Source organism: Tachypleus tridentatus, chromosome 13, assembly GCF_004210375.1.
Source record: "Tachypleus tridentatus isolate NWPU-2018 chromosome 13, ASM421037v1, whole genome shotgun sequence".
In the NCBI taxonomy this organism is placed as follows: Eukaryota; Metazoa; Arthropoda; class Merostomata; order Xiphosura; family Limulidae; genus Tachypleus; species Tachypleus tridentatus.
This window is the reverse complement of record NC_134837.1, coordinates 9,280,504-9,298,628: the sequence shown is the minus strand read 5'-3', so window position 1 is coordinate 9,298,628 and position 18,125 is coordinate 9,280,504. Positions and strand designations below refer to the sequence as shown.

Genomic DNA, 18,125 nt, shown 5'->3' with positions numbered 1-18,125 from the left:
TTTTTGTCTATAACCCTGAACTACTTGGGGTTTTTGCAAAAAGCATGTGTCTCAAGAAGATTTGGGATAGTTTTTTTCTTCCTTTTTAAGAGTAAACGAACGTTACGATGAAACTTTTATTACATTGACATTGTTATATAGCAGTTGTGTCATTGTTAGATTAACATTGTAATATGAAAGCTTAGTTATTGTTAGATTGACACTGCAATATGACAGTAGTATCATTGTTAGGCTGACATTACAGTACGTTAAAGATATAATTGTTTGGTTGACAGTGTAATATGGCATTAGTGTCATTGTTAAGTTGACATGGTAATATGGCATTAGTGTCATTGTTAAGTTGACATGGTAATATGGCAGTAGTGTCATTGTGAGGTTGACATTGTAACATTGGAGAAATGTCATTATAACGTTGATATTGCAATATGGCACTAGCGTCATTGTAAGGTTAACACTGTAATATGGCAGTATTTATCGGGCCGGGCGTTGCATAGTGGTTGGAGTGCCAAATTGTTAACCAGAGGGTTCAGATTCGTGTCTCGTTGCAACAGAATTGCGCCCTGCAACTTTGGTCTTGGGCATATTATAAAGGTGACGATCTAATACCAATATTAGATTATATGTGTGCTGTTAATTGGACGCCTTCCGTAGATTCCAAGTATGGGGGGTAACGTAATTAGACATTGTAAACATTACCTTACTGTAAACATACAATACTAACTCTACCTAGTGCTCAGTGTTGTTGCCAAACACGTATATAATAACCACGCTTTAACTTTTTTAAACTCTGAAAACAGATCGAAGTGTCAGAGAATGCATACACAAAATGTACTGTGTGTTATTAACTGCCTGGGTATTGTAACATAGATAAGCAGTTAGGAAGATTTAGACTTTTAGTTTGTGGTTACTTCTATTTCTCACACTTCTTTTAAAAATAATGTTTCCTTAGTTTCTCGTCCATTGTGACTTTCACTTTAGATAAATTATTCATCTCTTCACTCAAACAACATTACACCCCATTTTATATCTTTTTCACAGCTCACCCCCAACCCCGAAGGAGGAAGCTTTACTGTTTCGAATGTGTTCATGTTATCAGTATTTTCAGACATAACGGTACATGTACAGCTTTGAACACGTTTTTGTAGCGAGGGAATAATCAACGACGCGTGTTATTTAGCATATATGTGGCTTTTATCCTAAACGTATAACATTGGACTCTAGCTACACATGAATAGTTCAGACTCGTCATTCTAAACAATGAGTGTTGAATACTTTCTTCTAGAACTTGTATAGATTTATTCTCGTTATTTTAGGATAATCGATTTTAAATACATGTTCGGACTTGTTTTCCTAAGCTAGTAGGCTTGCAGACGTTCTCGTAAAAGACATTCAGTTTAGATACATAATTATAGAATATTCGTAATTGTAGACACGTTGTAGAACATATACTTTACATCTTCTCTGTGAGGAAGGATATTTTGTTTGTGAGTGCGTCGGGCTAAAAATGTTAGTATTGGAATTTAATAGATTTGTGAATGCGCTTCCATCTCCTAAAAAATATTGGAACACAGATTCAATATGGCGCACTTGTAATATGAATAGTTTTTGTAAATCATTAGTTAAATACACGAACAAGGAAGAAATTGTTTAAATCTATGCAACAATGGATTACAAGAAGGATTTTATCTATCTAAACAACAATTATTACAAGAAAGAAATTATCTAAATCTATACAACAATGGATTATAAAAAGATTTTTTCTATCTAAACAACAATTATCACAAGAAAGAAATTGTTTAAATCTATACAACAATGGATTACAAGAAGAACTTTTTTCTATCTAAACAAAAATGGTTATAAGGAAGCAATTCTTTTAAACCTATACAACAATGGATTGTGAGGAAGACATTTTTTTATTTATACCAGAATTTATTACAATGAAGAAATTTTTTTTACAATAAAACAATGGATTACAAGGAAGAAACTTACCCGTTCTAAAGTTGACAACGATGTCTAAGAGAAATATTGTATCAGAAAGACAATTGAAGGCAATCCATCTCGCTGAAAGATCGTCATTGAAGAAAGAAATTGCCACAGGGAGAACAATCAGATTGGCAACAAGGAAGAAGAGCATACACAGATCCCAGTAGAATCTGTTGAAAGAAACAGAAATCAAATCGCGTACAATCCCCCGTTGACACAGTTTGAAATCTGACTTCGTCATAGTGTTTTAGGGGCAGCGAAAACTACATTATACACAAGACACTAGTGTTTCAGTTGAAGAACAAAAAACGTATCACACACACAAGTTTCAGTTGAATCAATTGGCAGAAGCAGGAAAGAGACCATTTAATAACAAGTCTTGTTGTTTCTGTGAAAAAAACAACAACAGAGAATTCGATTACAGTAAAATCTACTGAGAGAAACAGGAAATAGACCGTACATATGCCACTGTTGTTGCTGTTGAAAACCAACAACCGATTACAGAAAAGTTACAGTAAAATTTACTGGGAGAGTCAGGAAAGAAATCTCACACAAAATCATGCACGAATTTCGGTCGAATCTAACGAAAGAAACAACAAACAGGTCCTATAATCCCGGACAGTTTAATGACCGCAAAATGTTAAAGGATTAAACACGCAAAAAAAGTTACGCCATAGTGTCTTTTATATTTTTGGCTTGGTTTCAGATCATTAACTTTTGTCAAATTTTGCAGTAATGCACTGTTTCCTTCTCTCTCTCTCTCTCTTTTTTCTATTTCTCTTTTTTATTCTACTTTTTTTTACGATAGACCATTCCTGATTTGTTCATTTAAATAATGCTTAAATATAGAGCACTATATAGACTAAAATATTAGTTCATTTGCCTCAAGTGCACCAATTAATTCAATACTCCAGGAAATATTATGCACAAAAGGAAAGTTAGCAAAATAAAGAGGCAAATAAATAGTAACAAGCGTAAATAAAGTAATACGTCTTATGCATTTGATTGGTAAAATACAGTCTCATTTTGTTAACTTTATTTTACATTATGTTCGTTTGTTCAGCAAATCGATGAAGTGACAGGATTGGATGGAAATGATAAATCTGAAGAAAGAAACATAAAAAGTACACAACCAACACTCTCATTGTTTGTGTTAGTTTCTGTTAGCACAAAATTCATTATAATTTCTTATGTAACTAATTTTTATAATGACAAATTATTTGGCATAACAAATAATGGCTTAGAAGAAGAATATTATAAAAAAGTACATAGATTCTGTTCAAGGCTTCTTAGCATATTAACGTGAATTGATCATAGTTAATTTTAATTAGAGTTACAGATAGGAGATCGGACTTTATCAGTTTCTATAACACATTTTTCTAAATATTTTTATGGAGCAAGTTCCCTGTGGGGCCTGTGACTATTTGGTCGGTTTGTTTGTTTGCTATTAAGTAAAAAACTATACAAAGGGCTATCTGTGCTCTGCCAACCACGGGTATCGAAACCCGCTTTCTAGATATTTGGCAGGAGGGTCTTTAATGGCATACAAGTCACACAAATGAACAAATAAACAATTAACACTTCACCAATAATTTATAGAATTGACGTTTTATTTGAAAAATCATTGATTTTGCTTACTTTTAAGGCCATTTTTTAATGCTGGGTTTTGTGAAAGGCGAAATGTAATATCAGTCAATACAGAAACACAGTTGGTATTGGATGGAATAATAAAAATGTCAATACTTCAAAGGTAAAACAGTATGCCAGTATCACATAGATAATTCGTATTGTTAATCCAAAAGTAATAGTAGTAATTGTGAGTTCGAATATCTGTCGCACAAAACACGCTCGTCCTTTCAGCCGTGGGGCGTTATAATGTTACGGTCAATCCCACTATTCGTTGGTAAAAGAGTAGCCCAAAAGTTGGCAGTGGGAGGTGATGATTAACTGCCTTCCCTCTAGTCTTAAACTGAATTTAGAGACGGTTAGCGCAGATAGCTCTCGTGTAGCTTTGCGCGAAATTCAAAACAAACAAATCAATAGTAGAAGTCCAAAATATTGTACTCGTCTATCCTATATCTACACTTATATATATACAGGGTGAGCCAAAAGTAGGTGGACAGTAAAAAAACATTTATTTAGAGATCACGTATACGTAAACTATATGTAATAAGACAATTATATTAATGAAAATAAAATGTTATTTATTAACGCAAATGCTCAAATTGTTTTCCTTCTTGATTTACACAGCTTTGAAGTCTACCTCTTACGCTTCGACAAACATTTTTGCACAAGTCACTCTGGGCATTAATTTCTTGTAATGCATCTCTTATGTAATTTTTTAAATCACCGACACTTATTGGTTTTGACTATAAACTTTTTCCTTGAGTACTCCCAAAAGAAAAATCCATAGGGGTCAAGTCCGGTGAACGTGCCGGCCAATCGATTGGACCTCTTCGACCAATCCATTTCAATGGAAATGTTTCATCCAGATACTCACGAACTCCTTTGGAATAATGTGGAGGGGCCCCATCTTGTTGAAAATAAGAGTCATGTAAATTAGGTTGTTGCTGTAACTGGGGAACAACTTGATTCCTTAGAATTTCGAGATACTTATCTCCTGTAATTGTTCCGTCCAAAAAAAAATGGCCCATAAACACCAGAACTTGAAATACCACCCCAAACATTGACACCAGGCTGATTTAGCTGTTGTTCTAATGTTAAATGCATGTTCTCACTATACCAGTAAACACAATTATGTCTATTGACATGACCGGATAATTTAAAAGAAGCTTCATCACTCCACACAATGTTATCTAAAATTCCTGGGTTTTCTTCAATCTTGTTCAGCATAATTTCACTAAATTGCAGTCGCCTGTCTGGATCATCCTCCAATAAGCCATGAATTAATTGTGGTCGATAGGGTTTCAACCCGATTTGCGTTATAATTCGCCTAATAGAGGTTTGTGGTATGTTCAATTCCATAGAAGCTCTTCTGGTGGATTTTTTTGGACTTTGAACAAATGCATCGGCAACACGTTGCGTATTATTCTCTGTACAGACTGTTTTGGGTCGACCAGTTTTAGCAGCATTAAGGATTGAGCCAGTGGCGTCGAATTTGTCACGGATACGGTAAATGGTTTGTCTTTTTGGAGCTGGAGTATCAAATGTTTCAACCCACTTTCTCCTTACGGTTTCAGTATTTTGAGATTTCCAATACTCTTTTAACACCCATATTATTTTATCTGTATTTAAAGTATTTGACATTATGGGTTCTATTAACAATCTAAAAAAAAAAAAAAAAGAAAGCAGCTTAAATTAAAACAAATATAATTATAAAATTGTAATTATATAACACAAATAATAAAGTTGCAACATAGTTATAATATACAATTGCATTAATATAACCGATACATAAACCTATTCCAAATGCTGTCCACCTACTTTTGGCTCACCCTGTATATAATTGTCTCCTATATATAATTTGATTTTATTTATATAAGCATCACAATACAATGTTATATTCAAATTAAGATCTTTGTCAAATACTATAAAATGCGTAATAAAATAAAAAACACTTATAACAACATAAAGTGTAACACTTATTATCAGGCTTTTCATGTAACCGGTGTTATAGTTTGAAATTAATCTATTATGATAATAGTTGGTTTTTGTCTGTCCTGAAAATGAGTGCTCACTTTACTGTCTAAATGCTAATAGGCGCGCATTTTATTTCATCAGATGCAAACGAAATACGTGTAAATATACTTTAGTAAACATTCGGTACAACACCATATTAAAAGTTTTAAAAAGCTCAAATGTAACGTCGTAAAATATAAGTTTATTTACTAGTAGTATTAAGCACGATACAGTTTAGCTCAAACAAAATTCAAACAGAAAACGTACACAAATAATAGGGTTGATTTGTTTATTTATCGAATATACGCCGTACTTAATAAAGGCTTAACTGATGGTAGGACTAGAACAAGTGGTCTTACAGATTTCATTGTATGTTTGTTTCGAATTTCGTGCAAAGCTACTCGAGAGTTATCCACGCTGGCCGTCCCTAATTTACCAAAGTCTAGAGATAAGATAACTAATCATCACCACCAACCGCCAACTCTTGGGCTACTATTTTATCAACGAAAAGTGGGATTAACCGTCACATTAAATGCTACCATCTTTGGTGTGAGGGGGATCGAACCTGCGACCCTTGCATTACGAGTCGAGATACCTTAACCACCTGACCATGCCGGGCCTAAGTGTATGCAAGTATAATTATTTTGTATTTATCTACAAATCCTGTATTTAAGGAGGTATTGCTACTACAATAAATATACCAATTTCACTACAAATGTTCATCGGGCCTCTGCTAGTCCTAAAATGAATCTTAATATGTGATATTTATAGTAATTCTCTTTCAAATGGCCCGGCATTGCCAAGCGTGTTAAGGCGTGCGACTAGTAATCTGAGTGTCGAGGGTTCGCATCCCCTTTCGCGCCAAACATTCTCGCCCTTTCCGCCGTGAGGGCATTATAATGTGACGGTCAATCCCACTATTCGTTGGTAAAAGAGTAGCCCAAGAGTTGGAGGTGGGTGGTGATGACTAGCTGCCTTCCCTCTAGTCTTACACTGCTAAATTAGGGACGACTAGCACAGATAGCCCTCAATTAGCTGGGATTGACCGTAACATTATAACGCCCCCACGGCTGAAAGGGCGAGCATGTTTGGTGCGACGGGGATGCGAACCCGTTAACCTCCAATTACTAGTCGAACTTCTTAATCCACCTGGCCATACCAGGCTGCACTTGTTATGTTATTGTTTATTAGAACGTTTTTGGCGAAATTTCTTTTATTATGATACTTACTTAAGGGGACGTACTAAACAAGAAGACACGAGAACGTGTCTTCACACCGAACATGCTCACCTTTTCTGTCGTGGGGGCGTCACAGACCAAGAATCGGCGGTGGGTGTATTGAAAAGCTTGTGTGCTTTCAAAATAATGTCTACAAAAGCTTCTGATGTAGTAATACTGATTGTTAAGAGTTTGATATTTTCGACCTGTTTCTCACCATCTCTCTGTTTATGCATATATTTATAGGTAAATAATTCTAACATCTAACTGACAAAGACAAAAAAACCTTTTGGCTAGTTTAAATGCCTAAGATACATATATATATATGATTTTTTACTACATATATGATGAGATGTATATAAATACACATACCATTTGTTTTACATCCCATGTTTCCATTTGCATTTGATTTGTCAAAATGTTTGTTAACTGTGTTTACACGATTTTAACCTGTTATTCTTACACTCTATGACAAAACAGCTCATATCAAACATTTTTTTTTTAAAAGTTGAAGAATTTTAATGAAATTCAACTAAACTCACTACAATTAAAAGTGTTTTTAAGTTTGATGTTTGTAGTATCTCAATAATAACAATATGTTAAAGAGAAAATGTTTTTTATTTTGAGTCTAGCTGGTCCACAATTATTAATTTAGTGCATGTTTAAGTTTGTTGAAAGAACTGATGAGTATTTTGATATGTATGATATTAAGGAATATAAAATTATTTTGTCGTTCAATATTTTCCGTACTGTATTTGTGTATTACCGCCAGATGGCTTGGTTTGTTGTTGTTTTTTACCGCTAGGCGTCCCTACATTAGAAATGATACGTTAGAGCAGAGGTAAGATAGTCAACAACACCTTTCTCGAACTCTTTGCAACTTCTGACCAACAAATATTTGGATTTACCATTGTATTATAACACCCTAAAGTTTGAAATGGCGAGCATGCGTGTTTTAACGAAGTGTAACATAGTTTTTACTAACGAAACCTTTGTTGTTAGCAAGTCGATACAATGACAGTTGAGATATCGTGTAATGTTAACAGTTACAAAAGAAAGACCTACAAAAGTTAAACCCGACATTCCGTCATAAAACTGCCGCCTCTCTTCACGCTGTAACCTATCTGTATATGCTTTTTATCTGCATGAAAGATGATACGCGTCACACATTCTGAGAAATTTCAAAAACCATGTCTTGGACAGATCTGAAATTCATGGTTAGCATCCCGTTGATGCATAAACGCGATTCTCAACTTTCTAGATATTGAGTGTAATACAGGAATGATGGTCAAATCACATTATTCAGTAGCTCAAGAGTGGGTGTTGTCAAGTGGGTGCCTTCTCTTAAGTTTATCGATCACAATTAGGAATGGCAATACGCAGATACACCTTAAGTAGCTTTGAGTTAAATTTCTGAGAAATTGATTCAGGTAACAAATGAACAACGCATTTTGAACTCTTTAGAATGCATACCTCGTCCATGGCCCGGCATGGCCAAGCGTGTTAAGGCGTGCGACTCGTAATCTGAGGGTCGGGGGTTCGGATCCCCGTCACATCAAACATGCTCACTCTGGAGGCGTTATAACGTGATGGTCAATTCCAGTATTCGTTGGTAAAAGAATAGCCCAAGAGTTGGCGGTGGGTGGTGATAACTAGCTGCCTTCCCTCTAGTCTTACACTGCTAAATTAGCTAAATTAGTAGCTTTGTGCGAAATTCAAAAAACAAACATGCAATGTGCTTTGATATTGCTATTTTGTTCTCATTATTTTGCATGGCTTTGAAGGAAAATTCAATCCTAAGCGTTATTTGATACCTAGCATCCAGGGAAACACATACAGCATCTTAGACCACTGTATCATTCCCCCTTTATACCATCAAAGCAGTAGTTTTACCCTAGTGGCTGTGGATGGCAATTTGCCACTAACATTATCAAAAAGAATTCACGAAATCTATTGATAAATACATTACGGTTGTCATCTCTTCCTCAGATCAAAAACTACCAGTATAACGTTTTTCATCTCTGTCGCCTTTCGTTTACCATACATTTCGCCTGTAGATAGAATAATACATGGACGGTTCTCTGCCTTGCACTACTTTTATTTGCGAGATCTTGGCTTTCCTTTTAATCTACCCAGAATTATTAAACAACAAATAAATTTTGCCTATTAAACAAGAAGAAAAACAATAATATTGCCACTTTTTAACTGCTTATTTCTCTTAATATAAAACAGGTATATACATATATTGTTTTAATCTGATGTCAGAGTGTCTTAGTCTGGTTAGAAACATAGGAATCGTGGCATTCCAGCACTTAGAACAACTGTGGTAATCCTTCAAATACGACTAGATGTTCGGTCCTGTATACAAGATGTTATTCCAGCTTGACTGGGCCCGGCATGGCCAAGCGTGATAAGGCGTGCGACTCGTAATCTGAGGGTCGCAGGTTCGCACTCCTATCGCGCCAAACATGCTCGCCCTTTCAGCCGTGGGGGCGTTACAATGTGACGGTCAATCCCACTATTCGTTGGTAAAAGAGTAGCCCAAGAGTTGGCGGTGGGTGATGATAACTAGCTGCATTCCCTCTAGTCTTACACTGCTAAATTAGGGACGGCTGGCACAGATAGCCCTCGAGTAGCTTTGTGCGAAATTCAAAAACAAACAAACCAGCTTGACTGTAGCCATAACTGTGCTTCTACGAAAACAAACCTTAACATTATTTCAAAACTAAACGTTTTCGAAGCTATCAAAAATATCAGCGTGGTTGCCTCAAAATGGACACCAGATATCTGCTGAAAGCTAAAATCAAAGTTATATCATCTTTCACCTGTGCAGTTAGATTAGAGGGATTGTTATCCAAAGATATTGAAACATAAGGATTCTTTTCTTTCGTTTTAATTTTAGGTGGCTTCCCTGTTATTGACTCAAATGTACTGGTAACATAGAGCTCGAGACATCAGTTACATATTACTCAGAGTGTAGGAATGACCTTCTAATTTGTGCGAATTTGCTTCACCTTATTGGTTGACTTTTATTTTCAAGGAGAGCTGACTATATAAGTGAAGTAATTTATATGTATACACACTGTCTGAAAAAAAAATAGCAATTGTGCCTTAAACTACGACGAATATAATAACAACTGACTCAGAGCGAACATGCAGGAACTGAAACGACAGTAACAGGCCATATTTTCTCTCTAGTGGCTGCAGGACAGCGAGCGGTCTATGTCCACGTAAGCAGGTTCCGCGGTTGTAAAACAACAGATTTTAACAGCAACTGAATGGCTCACAACTCTGAGGAAGCTAACAAGATTATATAGTCCTAAACATAGCTGTTAAACTGTGTAAAGGGGAAAGACTTTTAGCTTCTACCAATCATTGTTAATACTTTACACGACGCTGAATTAAGCGAGAAACGTTTATATCAAATTTGGAACATGATAATATTTGGTTATTAATTATATTAGATCGTAAGATTTAATTGTACTGGATTAACGGATATATAGAAGATATTTCTTTCAGAAATTTGGTCACATATAATGTTGCTGCGTTAAAAATACTTTACGTTAAATGAATCACACGAAAACTGTTCGATTCGTAGTTGTATTACATCATATGAATCACAGAACTTTACGACACGTTCTGAAACATAGTTCTTTAAAATATAAATTTAGCACTCATTTTCCAGAGACATCACCTCATAGTGAAGTAAAATGTAATAAGCATTGATAGGTTTACTTTCTCATTAAAACAATATAATAAGCTGTTGTAACAAGAGTAAAAACAAAAACTGACAGTTACATCAACTCTTGGTAACGCAGTTATCACCACCAGAGTTACACATCTGTACCCAGTTCTTACTGTAGACAACTATAAACTATTAGCACGACTGTAACCAATTAATAACTGTAAACAATAAAGTAAATAATTAGCAGTACTGTTCTAGTTGCTTACTGTTTGTTTTTGAATTTCATGGAAAGCTGCACGAGAACTATTTTCACGAGCCATCTCTAATTTTATAGTGTAACACTAAATAGAAAAAAGGTACTCATTTCCATCCACCGCCAACTCTTGGGCTACTCTTTTACCAATAAATAGTGGGACTGACTATTACATTATACGTTCCCATAGGGAATTCAAACCCGTGACACTCGGATTACGAGTCAAGCGCCCTAACCACCTAGCCATGCCTGGCTGTTAGTATAGAGAATAAAGTAGGTCATTAGCAGAACTGTTACCAGTTACTGTAGACAATAAAATAAATCGTTAGCATAATTATTACCAGTGACTTACTGCAGACATTATAGTAAATCACTAGCAAATATATCACCATTTCTTAGTGTAGACAACAGCGCAAATCGCTAACATATATATCATACGTTTGTTGCTGAAGATAAGATTAATCACTAGCAAACCTATCACCAGCTTCCTACTGTAGACAATGTAATAAATCACTAACAGGTTTATTGAAGGTTTCTTACTGTAGACAATGTAGTAAATCACTACCAGGTTTATTGAAGGTTTCTTACTGTAGACAATGTAGTAAATCACTACCAGGTTTATTGAAGGTTTCTTACTGTAGACAATGTAGTAAATCACTAACAGGTTGATCGAAGGTTTCTTACTGTAGACAATGTAGTAAATCACTAACAGGTTGATCGAAGGTTTCTTACTGTAGACAATGTAGTAAATCACTAACAGGTTGATCGAAGGTTTCTTACTGTAGACAATGTAGTAAATCACTAACAGGTTGATCGAAGGTTTCTTACTGTAGACAATGTAGTAAATCACTAACAGGTTGATCGAAGGTTTCTTACTGTAGACAATGTAGTAAATCACTAACAGGTTGATCGAAGGTTTCTTTCTGTAGACAATGTAGTAAATCACTAACAGGTTGATCGAAGGTTTCTTTCTGTAGACAATGTAGTAAATCATTAACAGGTTGATCGAAGGTTTCTTTCTGTAGACAATGTAGTAAATCACTAACAGGTTGATCGAAGGTTTCTTACTGTAAACAAACGACTCCCAGTGGCACAACAGTATTTCTGCGTACTCGCACCGTTAGAAACCGGATCTCCATACCCGTGGTGTGCAGGTCACAAATAGCCCAATGTGTAGCTTTGTGCTTAATTATAATAAAACAAACGAACAAACTGTGGACAAAATAGTAAGCCCACTAGCAGATCTATCAAGAGTTTCTTACTGTAGACAGTGCAGTAAATAATTAAGAGATATGTTACCAGTTTTTTTTTACTGTAGACAGTATAGCAAATCTCTAACATATGTTACACCAGTGTCGTACTAACGACAGCATACAAAAGGTCAAGCACGTTATATTAAAACAGAATGTTGCATATGCAAGTCATCAGTCAAAATGTATTCTCAAGACAGTTTGTTAACCTGAAGATAACCTAAGAAGGTCAAAACATTATTATGTACTTTATATTGATTAAAATGGTAATACCAGCCGTCTTGAGAATACATTTTTACTTCAAGACGGTTTCTCGTCATCACGAACGCATCAGTCATGTAACAATCACAATCGATATAGAGCTACGGAAAGGCAACTATAAAAGAAAGTCCATCTTGATTCTGCTTGCTGTTTCGTAGGTACAATGTGATGGTACCGAATATTTTTTGTTCTCAGTTTTGTTTTTCCGTTTGTTGTTGAGTGCGTAGCCATCAACGCTCTGCTCAATACGAATATCGAAATTTGATTTTAAGCATCGTAAACCTGTAGTTTTTCCGCTGAACGACTGAGAAACATTACCTTGGAGAACAATATGTAACACACTTTCCGGCACAAAATATTTATACTGTGGGTGTTTCCTTATAGCAAAGCCACATCGGGCTATCTGCTGAGCCCACCGAGGGGAATCGAACCCCTGATTTTAGCGTTGTAAATCCGTAGACTTACCACTGTACCAGCGGGGGAGAGTCATTAATACTCTCAGGCTAGAAAGATGTGTTCGGTGTGGGATTTAGAGAATTTCCGTATCATATGATTTCTCTAATAGTTGGCCTAGCACGGCCAAGGGGTTTGGATACTTAATTTATGCTCTGCGAGTCGCGAATTCGAATCCCCATCGCACCAAATATGCTCGTCCTTCCAGCCGTGGAGGCGTTATCCATCCCAATGTTTCTTGGTAAAAGAGTAGCCCAAGAATTGGTGGAGGGGTGATGATTAGCCACCGTTCTTCTAGCTTTATACAGCTAAATTAGGGACGAGGTAACGCAGATAGCCTTCGTGTAGCTTTGCGCGAAATTCAAAACACACTACTCTGCTTAATGAGATTAAAGGAAAAACTATGGGGGAACCAAGACCAACCAGAATGAATTTATATAATATTGTATGCTAAATAATATTTTATTAATTAAAACAATAACTTTGATGTCTAACTATTTGAATGATGAAGTAGCAAGTAATCACAAGCGATAGGTTCACGATTCTGATTCAGAGTTTATGTATCAGTAAACGACAAATTGGTGCAAAAGTAAAAGTCACAAACACAAATTTATTCTCTTCGAAAAGTTCATTTTAATGGTTTATAGTATGTTTGGCATGTCTTGTTTTCGATGCAAACTGCTCGATAAATTTTTTAAAGTAAATTTTAAAGCCTAGTAAGGGTTAAAGGATTTCGAAACTGATAAAATTTCATAGCGTAGATAGCTCTCCAATAGTTTTGCCCGAAATTCAAGAGAAGCAAACTGTTAAATTTGTTAAATTTAAATGGAATAAATAATAAATGTTTCAATATCTTACCGTTTGTGCTAAGCCTAAAAGTCTGACTGTTTATACCATAAAATCAAATGACGAATTCAGTGCCTAAGAAGCAAACGTGCATTATTAATTATTCCAAATTTACACTTTAATTTTAAAAGACTTAAGCTCGCCCGACCACGTACAAAGGACTGGTTCAAAGCAGAAATTAATAATCTGTTTGAACCATCTATCATGTGTGCGTTATTAAACATTTCGAGGAATCTAAATGTGTTAAGATTTCAGATAGAAAGTAAAGTATATTACAGGCTTTGAGTCCAAGAGTACATGCACCCACGTGATCGCCCCTCGGTTCTGTTGAGTAATCGATTTCATGTCATACTAACATCGTTATAAACAACTTATTTTACTTTGTTACCAAATTAAGGACTATGATGGAGATAATTAAAAAAGATCAAACTTCCACGAGCTACTTCTCTTCAACCAATAAGTTGGAAATGAAAAGTTGCGATGCCAGTTAATAAATCAACCAATTTATCTTTGATAAATTCGTTATCATTAATGCTAGATGAATGCCTTCTTACATGTATATATTAAGCATCCTAAATATCTCATTAATTTAATCCAAGTATTGCTACAGCGTTTACACGAATCTCTGTAGATGAAACAACTTCTTTTCAGTGAGGTGATAAATGTTATGATACTGTCACCCACCAGGGGTTTCTAACAATAACAATAAAACAATCTACGGATTTCCTTCCTATATGGCCTCCAAATGTGTATCTATCATTTTGCATACAGCTCATAGCATATTCAATAGCTTTTAATGCAATAACGTAGTGTTTTAAAGTTTAGGATATTACAAGACTCTAAATCTTATAATGGGAAAAGTAAATATCCGAACGAGTAAAAACATTCGAGAGAAAAGTTTATTTCTGTCAAGCTAAGCGAGATGTAGAAAAATCTAATTGTAATATTATTAGCAGCTCGTGAAATTTCGCTGCTAAAAATTCACTCTTTTCTCCTGTGTTTTTGAAAACGATTCAAACTTACTTTTATTTTTAATTTACTAATCCACGAGAAGCGTGACTAACTTATCATTGTATTATTAATTTAACTTGTGGCTTCACCTTTGATTAAAGGGTCATGTTTGAGCCATCATGCTATTCATCCTTTAGAGTCTAATTTGAACATTGAACAACAGGTAAGGTTTGGGCCATCCCACTATTGATTCTATAGTTTATAATTATAACATTGAACAACAGCTAAGGTTTGGGCCATCCCACTATTGATTCTATAGTTTATAATTATAACATTGAACAACAGCTGAGGTTTGGGCCATCTCACTATTGATTCTATAGTTTATAATTATAACATTGAACAACAGCTAAGGTTTGGGCCGTCCCACTATTGATTCTATAGTTTATAATTATAACATTGAACAACAGCTAAGGTTTGGGCCATCCCACTATTGATTCTTTAGTTTATAATTATAACATTGAACAACAGCTGAGGTTTGGGCCATCCCACTATTGATTCTATAGTTTATAATTATAACATTAAACAACAGCTAAGGTTTGGGCCATCCCACTATTGATTCTATAGTTTATAATTATAACATTGAACAACAGCTAAGGTTTGGGCCATCCCACTATTGATTCTTTAGTTTATAATTATAACATTGAACAACAGCTAAGGTTTGGGCCATCCCACTATTGATTCTATAGTTTATAATTATAACATTGAACAACAGGTAAGGTTTGGGCCATCCCACTATTGATTCTATAGTTTATAATTAGAACATTGATCAACAGGAGAATTTGAGCCATCACGCTATTGGTTCTTTAGTATATAGTTTGAATATCGAACAATAAACACGTTTTAACCTTCAACTTACTCATTTCTTAGGCTTTTATTTCAATACTTATTTCTTCATACTAAACATGTTCGGATGAAGCGAAACTTAATGCATTTACAACAGTAGATGCTAAACATTCTTTCTTCATCAGCTATTAATTTGTATCTAAAACTATTGTAAGCAATAACGTTGTTCAAAAACATTGTAACAATTATGATTAATTAGAACTCTTGTAAATGTAGTTTTGTTGGACAGCAGAAAGAAACCTCTGACTTTTATTTAGTTTAAAAGTTGTTTTTGTTTCATCTGAAAGAAGGACGTTATGAAGCTCTGGAGATGCACACGTGTTTTTACACCTTGGATTCACATCATAGTTTATTAATTTTTGTTTCTTACTTTTAGAGTAGTAAGCTTACCAATATTAATTGTAATCATTACTTTTACTTGCAATAATTGCTTCCTCGAATATTTGGGAATAGAAGTTCTTTCATATAGTTTTACTTCATCCATATGATCATTTAGCCAACATCGTTCATCGAAAATACTTCAACTCTATAAAGATGTATTTATTTTGGATGGGGCAGAGTGGTTAGGGTTCTGAACTGTGGAGCTTACCGTGGTTAATATGTTGAACTGTGGAGCTTACCATGGTTAATGTGTTAAACTGTGGAGCTTACCATGGTTAATGTGTTGAACTGTGGAACTTGACATGGTTAATGTGTTGAACTGTGGATTTTAACATGATTAATATGCTGAACTGATGGGTTACCAGTTAATGTGTTGAACTGTGGAACTTACCGTAACTAATGTGTTGAGCTGTGGAGCTCACCATGGTTAATATGCTGAGTTATAGAGATTAGTATGGTTAATGTGATGAACTGTGGAGATTAGCATGGAAAAGACGCTGACCTGTGAAACTTTCAGTGTTTAGTGTGCTGACCTGAGAAGCTTACCATGATGTTACTTTGCGCTAAAACATCAAGAACAAAATGAATTAGATCATTATTCCAACGTAAACTAATTTCATAGATGCACTGAAACTTACACTGTACCGTTGATCTAGTGCTAACTTATTTTTTTACAACTTATATTGTACCGTTGATCTAGTGTTAATTTATTTTGCATTCTGTTTTAATTGGTGGGTCCCGATCGATAGCGTGCGAGAGAAGACTCCGTGATTAGCGCCTGTTATTGAAAAAAAAAGAAAGAGAAAGATATATTAATAAAACTATCGTGTTCCGCAATTTTGACCATTAGGTACGTAACAAGGGTGACAGTCAAAGGCTAATATTTGGTCTGAGAACATAAGCCCAAGAAATAGTGGTGGGTGATATTGGCAAGTTCTGTTTTCTTCACTTAAACGTTTCAGTGTTATGGACGGCTAGAACATACTGTCGTGTAAAAATACAACGTATACATAAAATAATATGAAATTTAAACTATTGGCTGCTTTAGATACAACACATGTGTGTTTTGGTATAACATCGGGCTATGTGCTGTATCCACCGAGGAGACTCGAACCCTTTTTTCGTTGTAATTCCAAAGACTTACTGCAGTCCCACTCGGAGACTTTGTAGATATATTTCGTTAGTGATTGTTTTCCATACTAAAACTATCGTATGTTAATGTCAATATTATTTTCTTTGCAATCTTGTAAGAATAAAGATGGCCGAAGAAGGAAATGAACGATTCGCTATTTTGCAATTTGCTGCTTACGTCTTGTCGGGACCCAACACGGCCAGGCGGTTAGGGCCCTCGACTCGTAATCTGAGGGTCGCAGATTCAAATTCCTGTCACACCAAATATATTTACTCTTTCAGCCGTGAGGGCGTTATAATGTGACTGCTAATTCCACTATTCGTTGGTGAAAGAGTAGCCCAAGAGTTAGTGGTGGGTGGTGATGACTAGCTGCCTTCCTTCTAATCTTCCACTCCTAAATTATGGACGACTAACACAATTAGCTCTCGTGTAGCTTTGCGCGAAATTAAAAAACAACAACAAGCAAACAAACAATCTCTTGTCGATTGGGAAACTTTGATTCATTGCATGACTCACTCCAATAATGCTGGCAGAGATCTGATGATTCAGATATATTTTCTCATTATTATTCCACTCAGCGAGTGATTTTGAATTGTAAAAAGAAAACACTTTGCACATTTTGAATATTGAAAGCAACAGGTTTTGATGTTTTGTCACAGAATGTTTTTTTTCAAAGTTATAACGTCAGGGTTTACGCCGCCTGTAGAACAGAACCAGAAAGGCCTTAATCTTTTTTTTTATATACAATTCCTTTTCGAAAACTGTTGACGTTAACCGATACTTCGAGCTAGCAATGGTGATTTAGCTCTAACAAAAACTGTACATTACATTTTGATTATTTTGCCAAATTGGGTAATAATGGACAAGAAAAAGTACTGTCTTCTCTTCACTAACATGAACTAGCGATTTATGTGTTTTTTCTCACATTTTGGATAATAGAGGAAGCAAGTGATTTTAAATATTGTAAGTTTCTGGTAGTGTTTCTCAGTTTGCTACTTACACAACATGAAGTTTGGAAAGTTTTAGGCCTTATTTCTTTCAAACTTAAAACATGAATTACAACTTTCTTCCCATTCTAGAAACTACATAGTTTTGCAGAATTGAACTTCAAGGCTGAAGTAATAATCAAAGGTTTCAAGTTAACGTTTTAATCATTTTACAGTTAGTGTTA

General features: G+C 35.2%; 1 pseudogene across 1 annotated transcript in view; it reads right to left on the bottom strand.

The window, feature by feature from the left end:
- Positions 1 to 2,224, bottom strand: part of LOC143240516 (potassium/sodium hyperpolarization-activated cyclic nucleotide-gated channel 2-like) — an 85,864-nt pseudogene extending 83,640 nt beyond the window's left edge. Inside the window, exon 1 of the transcript XR_013021796.1 lies at positions 1,990 to 2,224. The product of XR_013021796.1 is annotated as a potassium/sodium hyperpolarization-activated cyclic nucleotide-gated channel 2-like (transcript). The remainder of the gene's footprint in view (positions 1 to 1,989) is intronic.
- Positions 2,225 to 18,125: the final 15,901 nt, after the last annotated feature.